The following is a 24,779-nucleotide window of genomic DNA, read 5'->3' on the forward strand; positions in this document are numbered from 1 at the left end:
CTCTCCTTTTGGAAGTAATGTCTATGCAAAAACTCACCAACATACTAGAAACTGAAGCTAATGGCTGAAATTGGCTTAGAGAATTACATGATGTTTCAGTACCCATTCAGCTGGTGTTAGAAATTTAGGTTGATGCCTGAGATTTGTGGGTGAAGCACGAATGGGGCTGGGAAAGTGGTGGTGTACTTCAATTTTTCCTTTTATTTTTTTCCCCCTTATACCCGGCATCAGGGAACACAGCATGACCACTCACAGCTCCATAATTTATAACAATGAGCTGAACTTTTGTTACCAGCCATACAAGTAATTTCTTTCCGGCTTATCTCAAAACAGTACAAAGAGGCAAGTCCAATAAGGTTTGTGTTTTTTAATGTTTATTAGGTGTTTAAATAAACTTCACAAAGCAGTTAATTGTATTACACCAAGATCAGGAATATTATCGCCATTCTTTAACTAAGGCTCCCATTTGTAAGAAATTTTGGGGTGAGTTTGTCTTGTTTTGCCAAGGACACACATAGCCATCATCTCTCTGCATGTGCAATGTTGCAGTGCATAGATTTTATTTTATTATTATATATATTTTTAGAGGCGTTTTCAACCATCTCTCCTCCTGTGTTCAGAGTCCTCGGGGGTGCATACAGGGAGGCTTTTTCTATACCAGAGTTTTTGTTAATATCTGTAGTAAGTAAGAGAGATTAATGGCAGAATGAGCTCCCTTTATGTTGTAATCAACTCCAGGGAGGAATGAGTGTTGTCTCAACCATCTGAGTCAAACCAGCTTAAAAAAAAAAAAAAAATCCTGAAGATATTCGTCTCTTGATCAGAAAAGTTTCATATATGAAAGACTTTCAGTGCTGCTTTCAGAGCTAATATTCCTCTTGACTGTGATCACAAAAAGTGGGGCCACAGTTGCATTCATTGTTCAGTGAGCTTGTCCACATAGTTAAACCCACCGACAGCAATGAATGTTGATTGTGACCTTTTTAGTAAAGCTCTGCAAAGAGGATGGGGTGGGGGGAAGAGATACCTTGTGTGCTGGTTTGGCAGCTGTCTTCAGTGAAAGGCCTGAAAGCATGAAGTAAGGAGGATGATGGTTAGCTGGAGGGTACAATCAACGGTCGATGGTTTTCACTTTAATTCCAAACTCACCGACAGCGTTGAATGTTCACTGAAGCAACCACTAAAAAGAGAACTCCACTGACTTGACAGCATCCTTAAAAATCTGAAAGGGGGGGAAAATCATAACTGACACAATGGTTTTAATCATACAGATTATGCAGTTTGTCACTGTTCCCTTAGCACCACCACCCACCTTCCTTGGCCCGTTCTATTATAATCCTACAGCAAGGAACTGGCAACTGTCCAGGCTTTGATCCTATGAAAAGAAAAGGTCTGTTTCATTTATTGAAAAGCTTTATTTATCTAGTTTAGAAATCTAGACCAAAGTTATCTAGGGTTGTCAGTCAAACCATGTGTTATCAAAGTGTGTAATCCCATACTTCTACACAACTGGGCAAAAGCACAATGAAACAGCAATGTCACTAATAGATTGCCCAGTCCCAATAAAGTCTCTTCTGTTGGGTGAATTCAATCAAACCTGAATCTGTTTAAGATTGTCGGGTATTGACTGTTTTAAGCAGCATATGTTTCTCAATAAGCTTCTTGGGGAGGATGGGGAAGTAGAACGACTTCATTCTCTTTGTAAATTACCATATATGCCAGTAGTACTATATTAAATTAATTGTCTGTTCTAAAAGGAGCATCGTGTTTCTTCAAATGCTTCTATAAAACCCATACAGTTAGTCTAATTTAGAAAGCCTTTCTACATACCTATCCACCACACACATCTGCCTAACTTAAGAAGTCAACTGAAATCCCATTATACTAGTTTAGAGGTAATCAAATTGCAGTCTGATGCAGTGTTAGATATTCTTTAAATGTAAATTGGAGTTGGCTCCACCTGTTATGAAAATCTAGCATGAGAGTAAGAGGTGAACTTATGAGTCATTCTAACTTAGATTCCTTCTTGGCGTGCAGTGAGATGTGTGGTAAGTTTTTTGTTTGTTTTAAGTGTCTTGTCCATATCAAGGATTGGATGATCACACTTCGTGAAGTGCTCCTTCTGATAAGGCTCCAGCAATAATGGAAGTAGTTTGCCTTTCCTCTAAACCTTGCCAGTTCATTTAGACTTCCTCTTCTATCAAAACTGGCTTTTAGAAAAATGGAAGTGAACATAGTATTGCAATTCATGTGTAACGCAAGAAAGATTTGTCTTCCTTGGCTATTAATTGGAAGGGTTGGGAAATGGAAAGACACGAGTATGAATCAGAGGACAAAGTGAGACTTTAAAAGCAGCAAAGAGTCCTGTGGCACCTTATAGACTAACAAACGTATAGGAGCATGAGCTTTCGTGGGTGAATACCCACTTCTTCGGATGCATGATGTGAGAGTGAGACTTATCTACCTTGCTTACTCTCTGCACTGGCAAGCAGAATTGGCCTGCAGAAGAGAATTCCCTTGAAAGGTTCAAGCTCAACTAGAGTCTTTATCTTACTGTGCAGTAGAACTAGTTATCGTGAAACTGATAATTTGTTGGTTTTCATTAAATGCTGCATCTGAAATCTTGTTTCCAAGTGGGGGTGTGGCATATTTGGCATTTCAATGCATAACCTATTTTCAGTCACTTCAAGCATCAACTTGCTAATATTTGCATAAATAGGAACCCAAAGCTAAAAGACACCACATACCATGACTGTGTGCTATTTCCTTTAGTATAGTAAATAAGGCTCCCTAGCAAGTATTTTAAGTCATAGCTATTTCTTTTAAGTGATCTGTCCTGCATATACTGGAATTGATTTTAACATGTAATAGTAAACTAAGATAAATGATTTGCTGTCCTTTATCCAACAGAATATCATACTGGTGCACATAAACATGATTGCAGTAGTATTTGGCCTGCTAAACCCAGGGTTGTGAGTTCAATCCTTGAGGGGGCCACTTAAGGGTCTGGGGCGAAATCAGTACTTGGTCCTGCTAGTGAAGGTAGGGGGCTGGACTCGATGACCTTTCAAGGCCCCTTCCAGTTCTAGGAGATGGGATATCTCCATTAATTTAAAATTATAAACTGGGGTCCTTTTTCTTTTGTGGGCTATAGTGTGCTTGTAGACAGGATGCTTCCCTTCCTCCCCCCCCCCCCCTTTTTTTTTTTTGGCCTGGGAAATGTATCACTTGCAATTGTGAAAGCTTCAGAATTCAAAGTAAATGCAGAGTAAACTTGTTTTGCCAATACAGCCAAGAACTTGTGATGTATCCACATATAGCAGACCACAGTCTTGCGGTTTGATTATCTGCTTACTTGCACTGGTTTTATTCCAGTGCAACTCCATTGGCTTCAATGAAGTTGCTCCTGATTTACATCATCATGAATGAGTGGAGAAACAGGCTCCTGAATTCGATAGGCCTTTGTTCCTATCTGCATGTGTTCAATGAGTAGAGTTTAGGGTCACTCACATTTTAGCATAGAAAATGGAGGATGTTTGCTTTTTATTCTTCATTTCTTTCTCCTTCTGTCACTTTGTTTAAAAAACAAACCAAAAAAAAACCCCGATCTTGTCTGGCTGATAACCAACGTCTCTATTTCCAAGGCTAGGTTTTGTGGCTGGGTTAAGTTCTATCTCAAAAACTACAGCTGGCTTTTCATTCTAGTCTTCTAGACTGGAGATAGATGTAAAACCACAGTCTTGCTTTATTTAACTCTATGCTGATGGAAGCAGAGGCTCATGGGAAATCCAGGCACTCGTGAGCTGCAGTCCTGATGCCCAAACCTTGAAGTTTATGCAGGGTAATAATGCTTTCCTCTTGTCATCTGGTTTTCATTTAAAAAAAAAAAAAATCCCAACTGGGCAAATATAGCTTAGCTGGCTGTGCTACAAATGCCAGATTTATTTTAAGTTTTATTTCAAATCTCCAGGCTTATGAGAACATTCAGATTAGTTGTATGCTTTTTTTTATTTAAGGTTAGTAGGTCATAAATAAACCAAAGCACTTTCCTTGCTATGAGCAATAGGGTCATAGTGTACATGAAATATCACTTTTTAAAAAGTAGGAACCTAACATGAATTGACAGAGGTACATGAGGAAGCAGTTCATTGTGTCGCTGTAAAGGCCATAGGGATTTGGGCTGTTGAGGTTGTCTGTTTCAGGAATAGATTAGATATCTTGTCTGATGACCTGCACTTAATTTAAGTGACTGCCTTTGCCAGCCCTTCCAGAGGGCAACTGTGTGAAATAGAGCATCTCATCTTCAGTCTCCAGTCCTTTTTTCCTTCTCTCGATGCCTGACCTAAATTGAAGATATGGGGGGGGGGGAGGGTGCTCCACAAACAATTACTTTGCTGCTGGGGAAGCTACATCTCTACTCTTAATTAACGGGCGTCCACATCTTGACTTTTTATCTGTTCTCAAAGAAGAATGTTTAACTGCATAATATTGGCTAATATCAGCAACTAGATTTCACTGTTCACTACCACTCATGTTTATCAGTTTCCCTATATGGGACTGTTATTTAGGCTTCCTTTCCTATTTAGAAATAGTTACTGCAGCTGTAATTTGAAACTTTCCCCTGCTCTCTTTCTTTGTCCCTCCCCTTCCTTTTCCCTCCTCCACCCACCCATTGGGGAATACATGATAGATGCCAAATAAGTCTGGATCCATGCTGCCTGCATTGAACATCCTTTTGAATCTCTCTTGCTGCCCTTACAAGCAGTGAGACTGTTAAGAAAAGCACCTGGTTGTACAAATAGTCTGGAATTGGGGATTTCTTGCAAGTACATACAGGTTCTAAGAATTGCACTCCTAGCATCTCTCTTTAGGGATACATTTAAAAAAAAAATTCTATGCAGCTTCTGCACTGATTGAAAGATTATGTTAATGTAGCTCGGTGGTAAATGCTTTGAGTGGCTTACAGCATCTTTAACTTGCACTGACAACATTTAACAGTTAATAGCATCCCCTTGATGTTATTAAATTGTTACTAGAGGGAAAATTAGGTCTTGCATATAAATATTCATTTGTCTAGAAGCAAGGGGCAAAACCACATTGTTCTGCTTGTGTGTCAAACTATAACTTGTACACAGTTATTGGCTACTTCCATTAATCTGCCACAGTCAGCAAGCCTTCAGTTACTCACTTGGGGATAGGAAGAAAGGTAGTGCATTTTCAAAGTTTTTCAATTTTGACACTAAAGTGTGAATTCCAGTAGCAGTGTCTAAAAATGGTATTAAGACAGATCCTCAGCTACTATAAATTGGCATAGCTCTATTGGTATCAATAGAGCTAGGCCAGTTCACACCATATGAGGTCCTGAACATGATTTGCAAGCAGAGTGAGGCATAATTATTGGCTCCTTTTTATTCCCTTTTAAAACCAGTTTACCTGTTCTTCTGTTCCATTCTCCATGGTGTTCCTCCATTTAAAAGAAAACCCTCTCAAATGCCACATCTTCATAATGTATTGACACTGGACCTGAAATAAAGTAACACACAAAGCATCCCATTAAATAGTGATACTATGCTATTTTCACATAAATTAATTAAATCCACTTGACCATTGTCAACAGAAGCTTTATTTTATTCCTTGATTGGCTGTCCAACGCAAGTAAATTATTGAAATGAAACTTAGTGTTATACGTTAAAAGTAAAAATGTATGGACACTGCAAGAAAGGAAGCCCTTCTGTAGCAGAAAGGGGGTGGGAAGGAAGCATTCACTTTGGTGAATAATATAGTGTGTGTGTATATTATATAATGCAGCACATGGATAAAAGACGACAACAAAACCTAATATTGCTTCACCGTTCATCTGATCTCACAATATTTTTACAAACCCTAACTGAAGTGGATAGAAGTTTGGGGTGTGTTAGGAGTGCAGAATCAATTCCTAAATATGGACTCAATGCAGGAGTTGCTGGTGTAGGCAGGAGATCAGATTAGACCGTCATAATGGTCCCATCTAGCCTTAAAGTTTATGAAAACATTTTAATATCCTTATGTAGTACTGGAGCAAAAGGATGTTCTAGGGAATACTTTCACCCACCAGTGAAATGCAGCCACCTCTGGGGAAAAGAGTAGCAGCTGTGTAAAATGTCAGAGCAATACCACTTACCAGTCTAACACAGACCGGGAAAATGTTATATTCAATACGAATCATAATAGATTGCTTTGTGTAAATTCTGCCACTTATGGAGCCATTTTTTCTAGTGATATGGTGTTTTCATTATATAATATACACACACTATATTATGCACCAAATTTATTCCTGGTGTAATGCCACTGCCCATGAAATTAAAGAATAAATGTTGGCATATTAGAAAACCTGCTTTGAAATAAAATAGCAGCTATAGAAATCTTCTTAAAACTTTGTGACATACATGGCAAATTGCTGAATAAATACATAGTTTCCTCAGTCTAGAAGATTTCATTGATGGCTATTGAAGACGGTTTTTGAGTAAACTTGCTGTCCAAAAATTAACTGTGCTGTTAAAATTAATGTAAGGTTTCCAGAGTGCGTTTACTGTTTAGTGAATATGTCATTATTTATTGGATCGATTACATTTAATTATCTTAAACAGACATCTGTATTATCAGGTCTGATTATGCCATACTTACATGAATAGTCCTATTTTGAAATAAGAGGAACCATTCAAATGCGAAAAGATTACAGGATTGGAGTTATAGTCTGTTTTTTCATTTAAAACCAAGAATTAATGGACAATTTCAAATACTGCCTGCAGTTTCCTAGCCCTCATGGGCTAGAATTCTCTACTCAGTTTGTTACTAGAATACATTACTATTTATGGAAGATGTACACATTTGTGTTCATAAATCATATACAAACATCTGTTCTTTAGATCAGTCAGAGTAGTATGGCAACTGCTTTTTATATCAATATCCATGGAAGCAAAGCTCACCTACTGACTTCACACTTAACCTCTATTTATTCTAGCAAATATTTCAGCAATTTAACTTTCTAGGTAAGGCAAAACATTGGGAATTGGAAACAGTCTGGCATGGAGTATTGTGTGGCCCAGGCCCAAAACATGTCAAGTGGAAGCTAAATCAAAGATGAGGTGAAAATTAGAAGCAACATGATAGGCTCAAGCTAAAGCACAAGTAGTTCGGCTAGCAATTCTCTGTACTCACTATCACCTTTTGAAGACCATTTCTTACTATCTCTCCTGTTTTGATTGCCTCAGACCGACATACTTTCCTTATTTGACATAGAGCATAGTCTAGTCGTTAAAAACCAGAATGATGAGTTTGAAGATCTGTGTTCTCTAGTCCCAACTCTGCCACATTATTTGATTTTGCATACAAGTCAGTGAAGCCAATAATTTTAAAGCTGCACTCTAAAATATCTGGTGCACCTGCCAGCTGTGGTTGCACACAAGCAAATATGTAAGTACGTGTGAGGCAGTATTGCCCAATAAATAGGGTACTGGTCTGGGAGTTAGGAGATCAGAGCTCTTTCTATTGCTGGTTCTGCTGTGACCTTGCTCTCTTCAGGGCTCTGTCTCCTTTTCCCTGTCTGTAAAACAGAGGTGGTAATATTAATCTGCTTTTGTAAATCATTTTAATATCTGTGGATGAAAGGCACTATATAAGTAATTGTTGTTGAAATCCTAAAGTGCAGGAGTGCATTCAGTGTCTTAAGTGCTAAGGGTTGTTTTGTTTTTGAGTGCACTCATCTGTAAAATGGGAATATAATATTTCCCCTCCTGACAGGAATGGTATTGTGAGGCGCTGTTCATAAATGTTTGCAAAGCAATCTTAAGGTGCTTGCATAGTAGTTAGTATAATAGTGCAAAGTATGGCTAATTTTATATGAACAATAAGGTATTAACTTTAAAGTCTCTGTAGTAATTGAATTTTAGACTGCAACCCCAATCCTGCATCTATCCAATACCTAGTGCAGGATTGGGGCTTTATATAAAGCTCAACTAGATGTTTGTTCGCTTGGATCAAGAGGGAGCAGGACAATTGCCTGCATTCTCCAGCATGAACAGATTTTAGAAGAGAGGATGACTTTCTGGTCTAGGTACTGGATTGGGAGATGTGTATTCAATTCCTGCTTCTAACAGATTTTCCTTGTCATCTTGAGCAAGTTACTTAATCTCTGTACCTCGGTTCTCTAGCCGTAACATGGACATATTACTTGGTTTCTACTGCCCTTGATCTGCCTTGTTTACAAACTCTCTCTACAAAAACTGTCCCTGCTCTAATGGGTTTGTACAACGCCTAACATAGTAGAACCCTGAAATCGGTTTTGTCATTTAGGAGCTATTTTAATCCATTTTGCATATTACGTGTGCTTTGCTGATAGCAGCACTAAGTGAGTATAATGGATATATTTCAGGTTATTCATAGTGCAAGATCAAAATGAATTGCTAATTAAAGAGAAAAGGACATTTTAGTGTTTCCTCTAGAGATCCTATTTTAAAGCAAAGATGACCTTTAATGATTCAGATGTGTATGTGTGCTCCCATCACCCTTCAGAGTCTGCTGGAGTAACAATAAGATTTGAACTTGTTCCCCTTTTCTTTCTGATTCACTGTAGCATTGAACCCTTGGCACTACAAAATTCTAATAATCCTAACTCTGCCACTCAGTTACTTTCAACCAAGGTGAGTGTTTTATCCCTACAGTGTCTATTTTCCTGGTCTAAAAGATGGATAACATTTAGCTGCCTCACAAAGGTGTAATTGTGATTACAAGTTCAAAGCACTATACAGACATTAAAATACTATATAAACCCTAAATAGCGTTATTGCGTACAGACATACTTTCTTTATATGCTGATAACTTGCAAATTGTATCTAGAGTAGGCACAAGGAATTTTATTCTTCTAGGACACATGACATTGAACATTGTCTAGGATCTTAAATAAGGCATTTGATACTAAGCATATTTTTAAGATGGAAATGAGCTCAAGGCACAAATGGCACTCCACTCAGAATTGCTACTTTAAAGTCTTCAGGGCAATAAATTACTGATAACCTTATAGTTTTGGCAATGGATATATTATAGTGCTTTAACACCCCCTTATTATTATTATTATTTTGACAGCCCTGTGTACTGACTAAGTTTCAGGCATAGTTATTACATTCTTTCCCACATAATACCCTATGTAGCTTCAACTGGTTGTAGCATTCTACTTCACTTTGTCCTAAAATATCACTCTTACTATTAATTAGCTGCTATAACCAATCTTCAACATCAGAGGCTGAGCATTTCAATGGTGGATGAACTGATCCTATGTGTATATGGGGTGAAATTCTACTCTTGAGATGTGGCCATGTAAGGGAGATGAAGGGGCAATGGCTAAGCCTTTACTATTGGACTGCCCACCAGCAACAACAGGACTAGTTAGGTGGAACTGAGGTTGAAAGGGGTTGGTGGGAATGCTCAGTTCACCTTACTGCTGCTCTGAAAATGAGAGCTAGTGACTGTGCCAACCTCTGGATGCACAGTAGACACCTGAACACTATCACACCCACAGCTGACACATCATGCCCCACCCCCACACTTGGGATTGTGAAGTGCTGTGGGTTGCAGTACAAAGGCTCCTGTCTTGAATGTTAGTAGGACTCCTCTAATGCAATTGTATGGCATACTGGTTTGGGGATACAGAGAAGCTCCATAGGCTGTCTTCACCTCAATCACCATTCTAATGCTCATCACAAGGGAGGATTTGGCCTAGAGTTAAGACTTCTAGCATTCTTTGAAGATGGAAAGTTGCTGTTGTTCTCAAGTACAAACAGCATTCTGGGCATTAAAAATATTGTCATCTTGACTTGCTAGTATGTCCGTTGCTCTCAGACATAATGACTATAGATGGCTTACTGATGGCTAAGAAGATGTGAACTGAACAGTTCAGCTGACCAACAACAGCTATTGAGAAGCTTAATATGTTTAGCCCACTTTCAACTCTTGTACCTTAATTGGCTGCTGATGTTCAGGCAACTGGAGAGTAACCCATTCCCTTTACACCAAGTATTAAGATGCTCAGCCTTCTTAAGAAGGTGCACTGGGTTCTTCTAAGAGCTTTCTCAACAATCCCATTTCTAAAACAATGTCAAAAATGATGATCTTGGGAAAGGAGTGGTGGTCCTACAATCCCAGGAAGGGAGAGCTTTCTTCTGTTAGAGCCTAATAGAACGAACTCCTGTGTCTCTAGAATTCGGGAGGGTGGTAGAATTTCCATGAATCATTGGCTGTGCACTGAGACCAGTAGTAACCGGAGCAGGCCATTAAGTACCATTTGACAATCATGAATAATCCTTTAATGTATTTTTAGGCAGGTGTTTATTTCTGCACACCCATAGCCTTAAAAGCCCACCTATTCTGCAGGGAGGGAGGGACTCTGTAGAACTCATCTTGCAGGGCAGGCAATTTCTCTTGGAACATAAACCATTTTAGTGCTACAGGAGAGTATATTTATCATATCCGTATCTGTATTTTCCAATGCAACATGAAATTTAACAAGAAATCAAGAGTCTTAATCTGGCTCCTTTTGTACACAGGCAAAATCCAGCCCTGCTCCCATTGTATTTCTGCACAGGGAGTAGTTCATATTCCCTGATTTGAAGCGTGAGGAGAGAGTTAGTACCACCAGTGCCACCGTACACTCCACAAGCACTGCAGTGGAAAGAATTCATGATGTGCCATTTTCAAAGTTATATTGCTTGCTAGTCCAGTGCCTCCAGAGGTTTTCTGCTGGCAGATCATTTCCAGCCACTGCTGCTGAAGTCCCTGTCTGCTACCTTCAAATATGGCAATAGTTTCTAGATCTACAGTTTAATTCTAAGCAAGGAGTACATCACACAGTCTAGTATGGAGGCTAGTACAGCACAGAATAGAGCTGATGATCAATGAAAAAGTTGCTACTAATGTGCGATTGCCCACTTGGGAGGAAAATGTTGCTATGTTGCCTAGACTTGCTCACAGGAGACAAAACAAGATGAGAATTTTTTCAGTAGAGGTTCTCCAGTAGATCTCAGTTTTTCAGTATCGCTTCTCAGACTTTTACCATCACTTCTGAATGCAGATACTATATGTGACAAGGACTCCGATCTGTTCCATAAGGTGTCTTAACAGAGACTCATGGAGCATCACCTTTCCCCACTTGCAGTCATGAGGGCCACCTCATGCATTGCATAACATCTGTGGGTATTTACGGACATTATTTACACATGGACAAGAATTTGGGATGGACGGGTTAATGACCCAAAGCTAATCTCCTAAATGCCAAATTTTCAAAAGTTCTGAGCACCCAGCTACACCCATTCAAAACAAACATGCTAATTATGGGCTCAATTCTGCTGAGTTTGACATAAATTGTGTGTTCAACAGCTGAGAGGAACAGACCCAAAATGTACGTGTTTAATATAGCCAGGGCCACTCTACATTGGTACTTGCTCCAGTAGCTTCAACCATCTGAAATGGACCAGCAACCTGTTAGTATAGAGGCTTATTGTTAGTCTCCTTTTATCCCTTTAAAATATATTTTTATGCGCATAAGCAGGTATATATTGTGCAATGTATCTGTGACTAAAGAAAATTCGTTACTCATAGAAGGGAAAATAGTAGATCAAAGGCTACGAACACCTTCTCTTAACTTTTATGCAAGATAGTAATCTTTATAATCTAAGGCTTTGTCTTCTGACTACTTAGTGTCCTACTTCCTGTCACCAATGAGTGTGGCTGCCTTTTGTGGAGCACTTTATGGTCCAATAAGCACTGTCGACTCTTGCTTTCTACTGACAAAACTAAACAGGACCCCTAACTTATTTTTTTTCCCAATAGGAAAATGTAAGATGGAAGTGATTATTGAAATACAACCTGTGCTGAGTGGGATAACTGGGGAGTTGGGAAGAGGTGTGAGGTGTGGTTTTTTATTATTTTTTTTTTAAGTCTCCTTTTCTTTATACTTCAGCTCCTCGCTCCTTTCATCACCTCTAATTCTTTCCTTTTTGCTTTCTTCTCTCCCACTTGCCTAAAATCCTGAGAAACTGAATTTCGGTCCTTAGAGCAGCTCACAAGCCTTGTCCTTGTCCTTTTAAATCTTAGCTTAAAGGCTGCCCAGTTGCTTTTCTAGCCCAGCAGCAGTGATGCTTTACCTTGCAGGCCAGCCATGCAGCGATAGCTTAAATCCCGACTAACATCCCGTTTAGGGAACTTGACTGGGAGCTGATTTAAGGACCCAAATTCCATTTCTCAGAGGATTGGCAAAGGAGGTGTGAGAGAGCATGGTGGAGACACAAGCTTGATTTTCATTATTTGTATCAGAATAGTGCAGAGAGAGGCCCAAACCGAGATCAGGGTCCTGTTGTGCTAGGCACAGTATAAACACTTAGTGAGGGACTGCCTCTGCTCCTAAATAGACCAGACCGGGTAGAAAGGTAAACCAAAGGAACAAAGAGGTGAAGTAACACTTTGCAGACAAAATCTGTAATTTAAAAAGAGACCCCTGAGGCTGTTAGGTCAAATGGATAGAACAGAAGTGGTGAAAGATAGTTAAATCGTGTGTGTGTGTGAGTAAAACATACATATAAGCTTTTAACCACTTAATGGAAGGAGAGAATTCTTCTCTTCCTCTTGGTAACTTAAGGACCAGATGGTACACAGCTGTGACCTCTAGAATCCGCTAATCAAAATATGCCTGGACACCTGGGCCTATATTTTACAAATTCAACAATGAGTTTGGGTGCCTAACTTGTGACTCTTTGAAGGGGCCTGGTTTCCAGAGAAGGGTGTTCAGGCTTCTCGAAAAATCAGACCCTTTAAAGGTGTCTCCGGTTGGGCTAACCCCTGTTAGATGAGACTTTGTCTTCAGTGTCCACAACCATTGTCTAATATGTTTATAGATGACTTTTGTTGTCTTGCTTTTGGCATAAAACCCTCTTTGGAATGAGAACTTTTCTTGATTGTCTGCATCTCTTGTATACCTCTCTATCTCCATGGATAATAAGTGGGGATTCTGTACTCCACGGATTTAGCATTTTGTATAGGTAAACAAGTGAAACTGATACTTTTTGTATCTTGTTCAAAGATTTAGGTGAAATTCACCTCTGTGCAGAGGGCCAGTACAAGGTCCATGTACACCACTTAAAGTCCTGTGCAAACCCTACATTGAAGGCTTAGTGTAGAGGCTTTATGCTGACTCTGCATACAGGGTGACTTTCATTCTTGGTTAATGTGATCCAGGTGCTAAAAAGCCCTGGGTGAAAAGTGTTAAGTTAAAAGCACAAGTCAGCTAGATACATAAATATTACATAGTTAAATGTGTAATGGGTTCCCACAGCAGATTTGCTTTGTTTAAAGAGTTCCATAACCCTGCTGATTTATGGCATCTTTTCCAGGAGTACACTACTTGCAGAGAACTCAATCTAAACATTTTCTGTTACACTGGAGGATTATTACACTTGAGTAACTAATTAGCCACAAGCAGCTAACCATGCTTTTAGGACAAAAGACCGGACCAAGAAAGCTTTTATTTCTGTTGTGGAAAATGACCTTAGGGGCTTGGGAGGGGCCAGAAAGGAGACATAACTTTCCTGCTTTCTTTTAATACAACTCGAATACCTTTTTGTTTTTAATTTAAAGCTGATAACTAATAGGCAGTGTACCTAAAGGTTAGAGCACTAGACTGTATCTCTGAAGACTCAAATTCTATTGCTGGCTCTGCCTCAGAGCTGCTGGACAGGTCATGCTCCCTGACTGTACCTCAGTTTCCTCTTTGATAAAGTGGGGTTAACAGTTATCTGTTTAACAAAACACTTGGAGATCTATGGCTGAAAAGTGCTGTGCTTAATGGTATTACTGTATGTTGGGAAAGATGTGTTCTGTTGAAACTGTGGGAGGGAATGGGGAAAACATTTCCAAACCTGGGCCAGATGATTTTTGAGACTGTTTTCTTAATATACCTTTAAATGTATAAAAACAGTGATTTAAGGTGAGATTCTGGCCTCACTGAAATCAGTGGGTGACTTGCCACTTACTGCAATGAGGCCAGGATTTCACCCTAAATTTTTTTAGGCAATCTCAGAAAAAAATCAAGTGTAAAACAAACTCTGAAATAAAGACATGTCCTGCAGCAGTGTTGTCACTTCCTACTCCTATCCAGTTGGCATGCAGTGGAGTTATCACTTCTTCATTATCCCATGTTCCCAGTGGCAGTGTCCTCCCCCTTCTCCCCACACACACATACAAATATTTGGGTAGAAGAGAGAGGAGTATATTTCATTGCTGTGAATTTACAGGAGAGAACAGATGTCCTGGTACCCTTTGCTTTTTACTTTTTGCTTACTTGGCAAGGTTAGGAAATGTAGTCATTAATGCATGTAAAATGTTTGAGAACCTTTGGTACCATGGAAGTGCCAAATATTATTTATTGTTCAGTAAATGTATTGGTGGGAGTCATAACTTCATTGCTGCTTAGCAAAACAAGAGATGAGGGGCAAGGGGAGTTCAAGCAGATACTGTCTCATTCAATATGTCACTTTTCTTCCTCTTTCCTCTCCTCTCCTCTCTTACCCTTCCTGCAACTGCTCTCTCAACCCCCTACTCTTGCTACCTTCAAAATATGTTGAAGCCTCACAGATCTGTGCTGCCCACTTGTAGCAAAGCTGTTTAGAACAATGGGGGGGGGGGGAGAGGATGAAACTGGGGCCTGATCAGGCAGCTGATGGACAAGATTGGAGCCATTGAGTCTTGACAGCATCAGATTCAGTCCTTTCTGGTTTTATCAGATTATCTGCACAGTGTATGTGGATATGGTCTCTACAGAATGTAGTCTGAAGTGCCTGACATATTGAGATCTTGCTGTTTTTCCTCCGTTCTGGCTGCAATACTACCTGTTTCACTGGTAGATGGAATTACAGTAAAGGGTAAGATTCTGGAAAACTTTTTGTGAGGGCAGGTTTGAGATACATGTCAGTAGATATAATTTCTCAAAAAAGAAACATGGTCCCAATATGGCAGAGCTGTCTCAGAGAGGACCTTCCTGTAGCAAATTGGCACTGCAGTGTCATCTGTCCATTCAAACCAGCCTTAGCTTAGCATCTGTCTTAGAGAAATGGAGCAAACTACTTCTAACTGGGCGCACTGCCATTATAACAGATGACATAAATGTAGGCATCCAAGAGATTGTGTTAGGCAGCACTGAAATTGGGAATATCTAAAATATGGGAGCTGGTCAGAAAAAGGGGAGAGGAGCAGGATTCAGTGAACGCTCTTGTTACCCATGGGAATTTTGTACTGTTGAAATTTTAAGATAGGCACTATTTGCAAAATTCAAATGCAGATCCAGATACAATTTTTGAACTCCCCTTGTTTGGATTGTTCAAATTTGTGCCTATCTCTAGCCATAAGATGTGGAATGTTCAGCTGTCATAAAATGCTGACTGACAGCCAACTGAGCATGAATTGTCCCTGTTCTGAAGACTTGCTCGGTGGCCCTTTGTTGATTTGCATGCTCAGAAGAGGTGGATATGTCACCTGGAAAAAAAAAAACCCTTTACTGTCTAGGGAACAGTGAATATGAGACTCTCGTTTTTCTTTTAAAGGAACATCCCCCACTCCCGGAATATCTATGTGACTTAAGAATAATTGTTGTTCTTCCCCTCCCTACAAACTGCTACTAAAATATGAAATCATGAAATACAAGGGTTGATTTGGGGGTCAGGAATGTTGCACAATGCCCCTGAGTGAGACACCATCAACAATGCAGATCAAACCCAGGGAACCTCCTGATGTAGCCGCATGAGTCTCTCTGGCCTGAGCCAAAAGATCCAGCCCTCTAAGGCAAAGCTGTGGAGGGTGTGGCATATAAGAACACTCCAACTTCCCTGTTAAGATAATTAACTTTCTTGAATATGATTCAATATTACATTAGTTGTGCCCAATGGTATCTGAACATTGTGACACTCTCTTAGAGGAAAAAGGGAAGACACAAACATCCATTGACCAAATGAATGAGGTGAACATTAAAATGGGTAATCTTTGGTTTTGAGAAGCTGTAGTAAGAGTTGAGCTGTGCTCTGCTCATCCTATTAATGAGGGCAAAAGGTGTAGGGAGAGCACTTCTGATATTTAGCGGACTATTGTAGAGTAACAGACATTTGTAAAACATGAATAAAAGAGGTGTGAATCGAAGATAAAGTATTGCAGTTTGCTGTAACTGTCACCTGGCACATACCTCCAGTTTTTTTTTCCAGTAAGAACATCAGATCAAATGTTTGAGCAATGGCTTCCATTTTTGCATCGCAAATTGCATGTCTGTAATCATTATTTTATAAAAAGCATTGGATTTTTCAAACTACTATAAAGCACAAATGAGCTCCTATTATGCCAACCTTTTAAAATATGTCTTATAGATTCCACCTACACTTTCAGTAGCAGCAACAATAACAAAACTATTGTGGTGGTCTCTTTTGACAAGACTGAGACCCCAAGCCTCAGTTTGGAATTCTCTGAATCTAAAATTTATTTTGTTTTAAGTGAAATGTGGTAAATGAACCTGTTCTTAGCGTCTACTTTTTTTTTCTCTGGACTGTCACTGGAATCTTAAGGGTTCTGAACAAATACAAATAATGAAAAGCAGTGATTACCTGTTTAGTTTTGTCAGTTGATTTAAATAAATAAATAAATAAATCCCCCATAGCAAAGTCAGATGAGAGCTATACTTTTTAACGTAAATCTAAATATATTGAACAGAGTTGTTCATTAATTTTATGAGAAAATTTGTCATATACTACATTAGCTTGGTTTAAAATTTGTTCCACAGATTTACTTCTGCCAAGAACTTTTGTGTCAAACTTGGAGATCTGCTGACTTAGCATTAGCTGAGGGTCTGGCCCAATGATTCCATAGAAGAGGTAGAGTTTTGAGTAGGGAATATACTTCAGTATCCCTTCTTACCATTTTTCAGTCTTAGCCTCTGATTGAAAATAAAAGTTTCAATCCCATCTCCAAAATAGTGACCGAAAATGGATGACGATGATCAGGGCCTGATTCTCAGGTAGTGTAAATTGACGTCAATGGACCTATGGTGACTTCACACCAACTGAGGACTGGCCCTGAATTTTTCTAGCTATTTCAGACACATTATATGACCTCTCACAATAAACAGTATAGTATTTCAGTGGACTACCTCTGTGGACAAGAAACCTTGTTCATCTCCCTCCCCTTAATCTCCTTATTAAATTAGTTATGATGTAAATAATATTCTGGCAAACAGGACAACAGCAGTCATCTTAACAATCTGGTTATGACTCTCTTCCCCCTCCCGCCCTGCTGTTTTTCCATATGGTTTCTTTATCTGTGTGTTGAAGTGACAGCTCTCAGGTGATGTGGACAAGAACCAAGCCAAGTAATTGGCCCTAAGGGGTTTGTATTGTCTCCAGCTGGGCAGTCCTCCAGGGAGAGGTTCAGCAAGGAAACCAGAGCCACAAAGTCTGCCTCTATAAGAAAGAGTGTTAGCTGCAGTTGATAACTTGACGGGTCCATTATATGTAGCTGCCTGTTTCTAGGTGTGTGATTATAGTAGCTGAACATTTTAAGCCTCTGTCGAGCATTCAAGTATCTTTTTGCTCAGTATAACTACTTAAGTATTCTAAGTCCGTCTCACTTCGGTCTAAGGAATAAAGATAAGTAAATAGAACTGGTATATAAGGAATAGTAGACTTCTTTTTTATTTCTACTAGCAAATAGTTAAAAAGAAAAAAGTATTACCTCACAAACTTATTTATCTAGTAATGTAAAACTAACTCTCTGATCAATTTTTTACTCCAAGATTCACAGCTTAGATTCAGTGTTAGAGGTGAGCAACCCTCAATCTTAGAGGCAGAGTTTGTGCTTGTTTCATGTGTAAAATGAGTGTCTAATCAGAAAACAAGTTGTAAAAATATGTAATAGATACACTGTTGTTGATCTTCTTATTTAACTGGCTTTGAAAACTCTGGTTTGAGATACCACAACAAGAATGAACATTACTGGACACAATGGGAGAAGGAGGGGCAACATTGGATATCCTACTTTTTGTGCGGTACACTTTTTTCACTACATATCCGATGAGGGGCAGTTGATAAGCTATTATATGACATGATTTTCACCTGACTAAAACTGTCCAGATGCTACCAAATGTTGCTGCTAGAACTCCTGCATCGGATTGGGTCCCTCTTACCCCCATCACACTCCCAATACTAAGCCATGCACTTTCTCTCCAGGGGGAACCTTGGAGAAACACTGAGGGATGACAACAGTGTTCCCAAATGGACAGAAGTCTGGTGACAAACTACAGGAATATCTTGGAGAAGGCATGACTGTAACAAGGAGCCAAGAAGGCCAAATGTTAACTCTAGGTGCCACCCCTACTTGAAAATGTTGCAGAAATATATTGCCTTTCAAGGCTCTCTATAAATATATATGCTGAAAACTGAAATAAATATTCCATTGTTTTTTGTTTTGGTTTGTGTTTCTTTGTGATGAATACCCATTTGCATCCTGATTCAATTTAGCTTTGGCTGTCGTTCCTTATAGAATTCTAATCCCCATTATTTTGTTTTTTTTATATCTGGTTTAAAGAACCAAACAAAACAAAACAAAAATCCAACCTGCTCTGGATTGGGCAATCAATTAACAGCATGGTAAGACACCAAAACACAAATAGAGAACGACCTCTATGGATTTGTCTAGATCACTGAAGATGATTACAAATGCATCCTTCTGATTCTCATCTCAGATCCAGGTTCCCAGAGTCACAAAACATGAGACATTTGGTACCATCTTCTCTGCATATGACAAAGGCAGTAAAATCTGTTAAAATTTGCAGCTTTCAAAAGCAGGTCTTCAAAAGAGTTTTATGTGAGATAAGCATGATGATACACAGATTGTTAATTCATGGCTGCTCTGTAGGGAACCTCTGCAGTGAATTGTCTGATTTAAAGTAATTATTGGAATTAATACAGAAATTATCTCTACTGTCTATTTAAAATATTTTCATCTTCATTGCCATAGATTTCATGTGCTAAAATTTATACAATGTTCTGGAAGCACAGCTGCAGTAGACCTGCTCTAACTTTGTCCTCCCTCTCCAGTTCCCTGCACATTCTGGTTGATAGTGAACAAATAAGCAGCCCACAGAGCTGACATACTGCTTTTTGCCTTTCACTGTCGCCTTGACTCCCATCAGGGAGCTCTGAAACCTGCAGTGTGCTATTTGACTGCGCAAGGAAGTTATTAGCATTTGTTCTTCAGGATGTTTATAAAATTAAGGGATTGCAAATTTAGGACACTTCCTTCTATACGTAAGTGCAGGGAGATGAAGTGCAGGGAGAAGCCATCCAGGAGTCTTTAATGTGGGTTTATGGTTTCTCTGACCCAGTAAAGTGATGTAAAGCAAATGATTGCACCGATAAATTGAAGCATATTGACTGATCTGAAGTAAAATGAAATACACTAAAGGGATGTTCTAGAGAAAAAGTCCAAAAAAGTCCACAGTAAACATTTGGGACTTGTATCCTTCCTTGAATGCCAGCAAACATGACCTTCACCAGACTAATGGAGGGAAGCAAATTGTAATTATATGGCCTCCAGCTCCTAAGTAGTCAAATCTAGGGATATTTTTTTTTATCAGAAGCTTCTCAGCTAGCACAATAGTTGTGATGGTTTATAGGGAAACGGCTGTTCTAGAAAGCAGCTAAGGTCCACACCAGCTTTGGGGTAGGATTTTCAAAAGTGCCCAGAGTTGGCCTAAGTAGCTTTTCCCAAAATCAGTAGGAGTTTTACTGCTGACTTCAGAGCGAGCACAGTAAGGTCAATGCTGGGCACTCTTAAAAATCCCACCCCTATAGAGCAAAATCCGCATTTACACTAAGTGCACCTGGCAGTAACTCAGTGCAGATTCAGATTTCACTCTTTGGGGGCAGGTACTATTCATTTTATATTTGAAAATGCTTAGCAGGTCGTGTGCTATTGGAAACTGGCTTATACCAGGGATAAATTTGGCCCATTAGTGTGTGCTCTGTACTTTACATGAGGAGTCTAGTGACATACAACCTTCAGTTCCTTACATGTGTCCAAATTGATGGGCAACACTCCATTTGGATTATGGAGAACTACAATCTTGGGGGGGGGGAGAAGGGGGAGGAAGAAATAAATGAAACTAAATCATGCTGGTCCTTACTCACCTGAATAATCTCTCTTGTATTCAGTGGAGTAGCCCATGTGAGGTCTTGCAGGATCAGGCCCCAAAAGAACAATTTTCTGGTTTTAAAGCAGCTGAATTTTAAAGAAAGCAGTTCCTGTGTTTATATCTGATGTTAGATCCTTCCTCTGCAAAGAAACCATCAGAGGAAGTGATTTAAAATGCAGGTTTGGAAGGGTAGGGATGCAAGTTCTGGTCCCAGCTCTGCCACTGACTTGGTGTGACCCTGGGTTCATGTTACTTAACTTCTCTCCTTTAGTTTTGCCATGTATATTTGAGGAAGGAGTTTGGGGGTGGGGGAGAGCCTTCATGTATTTCCCAACCACAAAGCAGTGTTGAAGCTGAATTAATTAGTCCAGTTAGAATGTGCTATAAAAGTATGAAGTATTTAATGGGTATTTGCTATTGCAAATAACTTGACAGATGCAAAGGCCAATATATGCCTCCCAGAAAATATTGTGCTTCCATCTATTTGAAACCTATTACTGTACCTAAGATGCAAAGATCCTAAATACCAAAAGGAAAAAAAAATACTTGATCTAGCTTAATTTAATTAAAAGAAACTTTGTGCTTTCTTTTATCTAGCTCCCTCACTACCTCTCACAGTCCTAGTTTAAATAATCATAAAAGATCTTTAGTCTGATCCTGCATTTTGTTTATATCAATGGAATTTTTGGATATCAAGGAGTCTTGCCTGTGCAGTGAATGAAGTATTAGGGCCCTTTGTTAGAAACTTTAGTGAGCTCTAAAGATAGCTGTCTTTTGTAGCTATTCTCTGGCAGAGAGAGAGAGTCTGTGATTGATGAGGACAAGTACAGTATATGAAAGAATAGTTAAAACACAGACACACTGACATTATAATACAGTGTTTCATCAGATGATGTGGTGTTTTGACTACGTGGCTGCTGCAGGTCTATAATTTAAATAGCATTAAATAGGACAAAATAGCTATAGCATGGAGACAAGAGAAATCTTTGGGTCTGTACTCATAATGCAGATAAAATAGCCCCCTTTGAACTTGTGGAGCCAAATGTTGTCCAAAGACACTACTCTTCCATACAGAAAAGAGGTGTGTGGTGTTTTCTTTTCCCCTACCATAGACTTTTTCTGATTAGGGTGCTTGGCTTGTGTCATTGCAAGGCTTCAAGGCAAAGGGAAGCAGGTTAAATTTAGCTATCCCATGCCTAGTTTTGACATTCAGTACAGAATTCACTGTTGTGAACTATGTCATGACGGTGTGTTCTTTGTATGATTGACTTTTGAATATGCTTCTTTATACTTTCATTAAAGTAGCACACAAAGCTAACTTTTACAAGCAGCCATTGATGTTCAGCTGTAACAGAGTTGCACATAACCCTGTGACTGCATTCCTGATGTATCTCATTTGGTTCCACCATGCTATTGTAATTCTCTCTTTCTGGCTTTCAGAGTTTTTTCTATTGTTTTTAATTCCGTGCTATTAAAATTATAACTAGAGCATGTTTTGCTCATTGGATTTAAGCTATGTAGCTGCTCATACTCTTAACCCTCACGGAAGCCAGACATTTAATGCACCTTAGTGTGCTGTAATTGTTTGCTAAATTAGTGATTCTTTCCAGGAACAGGCCTGATCATTGAATACCTCATGAAGTGTGTGTATAGTAGGTTGCAAACTGTTTTTTTTTCAAATACATATTTCAAAAGGGAAAATAAATATTGTGTAAATTAAGCCTGTTTAAAGTATTCCAGATTTCTAGTGGGGGGACTTTTGATGATAGATGCTCTATTTTTTTGTATTGTGTAAACTCAAACAAAAGAATACAGCCTTTATAAGTTGCAGTTACTCACACCACTTTTCATATACATTGGCTCATTGTATATAACTTGATTGCCATACCAGGTACACCTCTACTTCAATACAATGTGACCCAATATAACACGAATTCGGATATAATGTGGTAAAGCAGTGCTCCGGGGGGGCGGGGCTGCGCACTCGGTGGATCAAAGCAAGTTCGATTATAATGCAGTTTCACCTACAACACAGTAAGATTTTTTTGGCTCCCAAGGACAGCGTTATATTGAGGTAGAGGTGTAAATATTTTCTGCCACTACTTGCCTCCCTCCCCATGGTTAAGTTTATGTATTCTTACCAAAATATTCATGCCGTGCATGACTTAAGACCTACTTTTGTTCTATGGACAAACCAAAAGTAAACTGTTGTGAAATAAGGCAGCTTCTCCAAAACCACTCATCTAGTAAACTGGAGAAAGCCCCAAATCTTGAGTAGTCAGTGTGTGTGCATGTGCCTCTTCCCCTCATTGCATAAACCAGCTCTAGAACTCAATTGCTATTTCTACGTTGAATGATGCAAATATTGGTAGACAAACAGAAGTCAAGAGAATTAAGGCTACCATGTTAATTTAAAGAAGTGTTATTCAAAACAGAGGTTACTCATTTGAAGTGTATTTCATCCAGTGTGGTTGGTGGGGTTTTTTTGTTTGTTTGTTTTTTTACTGGCCATAGCGATCCTTTCAAGGATCATTCTTCAAACCTGTGAAAATTTTGCTACTTCCACAGCAGCCTACTTATCCTGTACACTTTTATATAATAATCCAAGTTATTTCATAACCTTCTGCATGTTAGGATATGGTAATACTCTCAAGTACTGTAAAGGCTTTGGTTTTCAGAGTTTTCTTAATCATAACAGTTAATAAAAGACAGCAAGATATTAATATTTAACTTTTTTTGTTGCCTTCATTAGGTCACTTGTTGCCTTCATTTTTCCAGTATCATCCCCTCCAGGTGTGACTGAGCTAGTGAGACCTGCTAGACACTTCCATTACTGAAGCTATTAGGCATAATGCTTCGATTAGTAGGCCAAAAACTAAGGTGGTGTAAGCTTCAAGAGAAGGATAGCTTACCAGAATCCCAGTAATTGTGACCTGAAGTTCTGACAATGATAAATATTCTGTGACATAATTTTGGTGTAAACTTCTGTCAACCAATATAAAGAAACGGAGACATCCATCAGATATGGGGAAAGGGCCTCTCCTCATCATATTCCTCACATGTCCTTCTGCTTTCTTTGTCTTATTAATCTGAGATGACATGAGTAGAACAACTAAATTTGACTATTTTGGTAAAACTAATGGCAAAAAGGGAACAAACTCTTCCTCCCATATTTTTTCCACCTTATCCTGTGTTTTTGTTCCAAATCTTGATCTTTACTGAGTGCCTAATGTTTACTCCTTATGCAAGTAGAAACTGGTTTCTTAAAGAATAGATCTCCTTCATTTCTATTGGGGAAAGATCTATGGTCAGAGCTGCCTTCCTGATAGGAACCATTGAATATTAAATGCACTGGTTTAGTGTCATTGTATCTTTTTTTTCCCCTTCCCCATCCTCCTGGATGTAAGCTTACTCCTGCAGGTTTTACAATGGGCATGGAGATCAAATCCTATGGTAGGAATAGAGAAATTCTGGAATCTAAATATTGAAAAGGATACCCCAAAGAGGAGGGAGAGAAGTTGTTAGCATCAGCAGTGATAAGACTATTATTAACATATACTGTACCAACTAAAATATCATATTAAATAGTGAGGCAGAATATTGTGATGGGTTCCCTCTTCCTTCATCTGGGCGGCAGGTGGATTTAACTTCTGAGAGGCTGTGAGGACTGGAAAGTGAACAAGGTGTTTGGTGCTACCTATTGCTAGCTCTAGGGGAACAGACATTGCTGAGTAAGCATTCTGGCAGGACTAAAGGATTCATGGCTTTCAAACTGATGTCACATCTCCTTTTTTATACCCTCAGTACAATACTGTAACAATCAAATCAATTGGGGAAAGTAAGCAGTGTCTAAAAGAGGTGAAAGAATCACTGGGAATCTTTCAAGTACACAGCTTGACAAATTAACAACAGGAGCTGGTCTAGTGATGTTAGAAAATTGTGTGTTTCTATAAGATCTGAGTTTTGATATTGAGTAGTAAATTTCAATAGAACCATTCCAGGAGTCATCAGTGGAACTAATTGAGGAGCAAGGCCAGAAGTGAAGGTTGGAACTCCCAAACTCTCCAAGCTCCTCATCAGAAGCAAGCTCCCCACAGACCAGGACACACCAACTCGAAGTGGCACCAGACCCTTCCAGAACTACAGATCCAAAACCTGACACATCTCCACGGCTACAATGATCAACACCCCCTATAAAGCACCTTTCAAGATCCATGGGTTCTACACATGCTTATCACAACATGTGGTGTACCTCATCCAGTGCATTAAATATCCCCAACAACTACTGTGTGGGTGAAACTAGAAAATCACTATGTTCTCGAATGCACTCACACAGAAAAATAAGACAAAAACACCCTATCACCTGAGTGTGAACACTTTTCCCCCCAGAAAGTGATCACTCTATATCTGACCTCAGTTTTCCTCCTCAAAGGAAACCTGCATAACACTTTCAAAAGATGAGCCCAGGAGCTTAAATTCATTACTCTGCTAGATGCTAAAAATCATGGACTGAACAAACACTGTGGGTTTG

General features: G+C 39.2%; 1 long non-coding RNA gene across 3 annotated transcripts in view; it reads right to left on the reverse strand.

Moving 5' to 3' along the window:
• Positions 1-352: 352 nt before the first annotated feature.
• The window catches only part of LOC128841477 (uncharacterized), a 74,782-nt gene continuing 50,355 nt past the window's right edge, over positions 353-24,779 (reverse strand). For 2 of the 3 annotated variants that reach the window (XR_008445852.1, XR_008445850.1), the window contains 2 exons: positions 5,434-5,523; positions 353-1,222 (listed from right to left, as the gene is read on the reverse strand). This is a non-coding gene — a long non-coding RNA (uncharacterized LOC128841477). The remainder of the gene's footprint in view (positions 1,223-5,433; positions 5,524-24,779) is intronic. The other variant, XR_008445851.1, reaches the window with a different exon arrangement.

Source organism: Malaclemys terrapin, chromosome 8 (genome assembly GCF_027887155.1).
Source record: "Malaclemys terrapin pileata isolate rMalTer1 chromosome 8, rMalTer1.hap1, whole genome shotgun sequence".
Classification (NCBI taxonomy): Eukaryota; Metazoa; Chordata; order Testudines; family Emydidae; genus Malaclemys; species Malaclemys terrapin.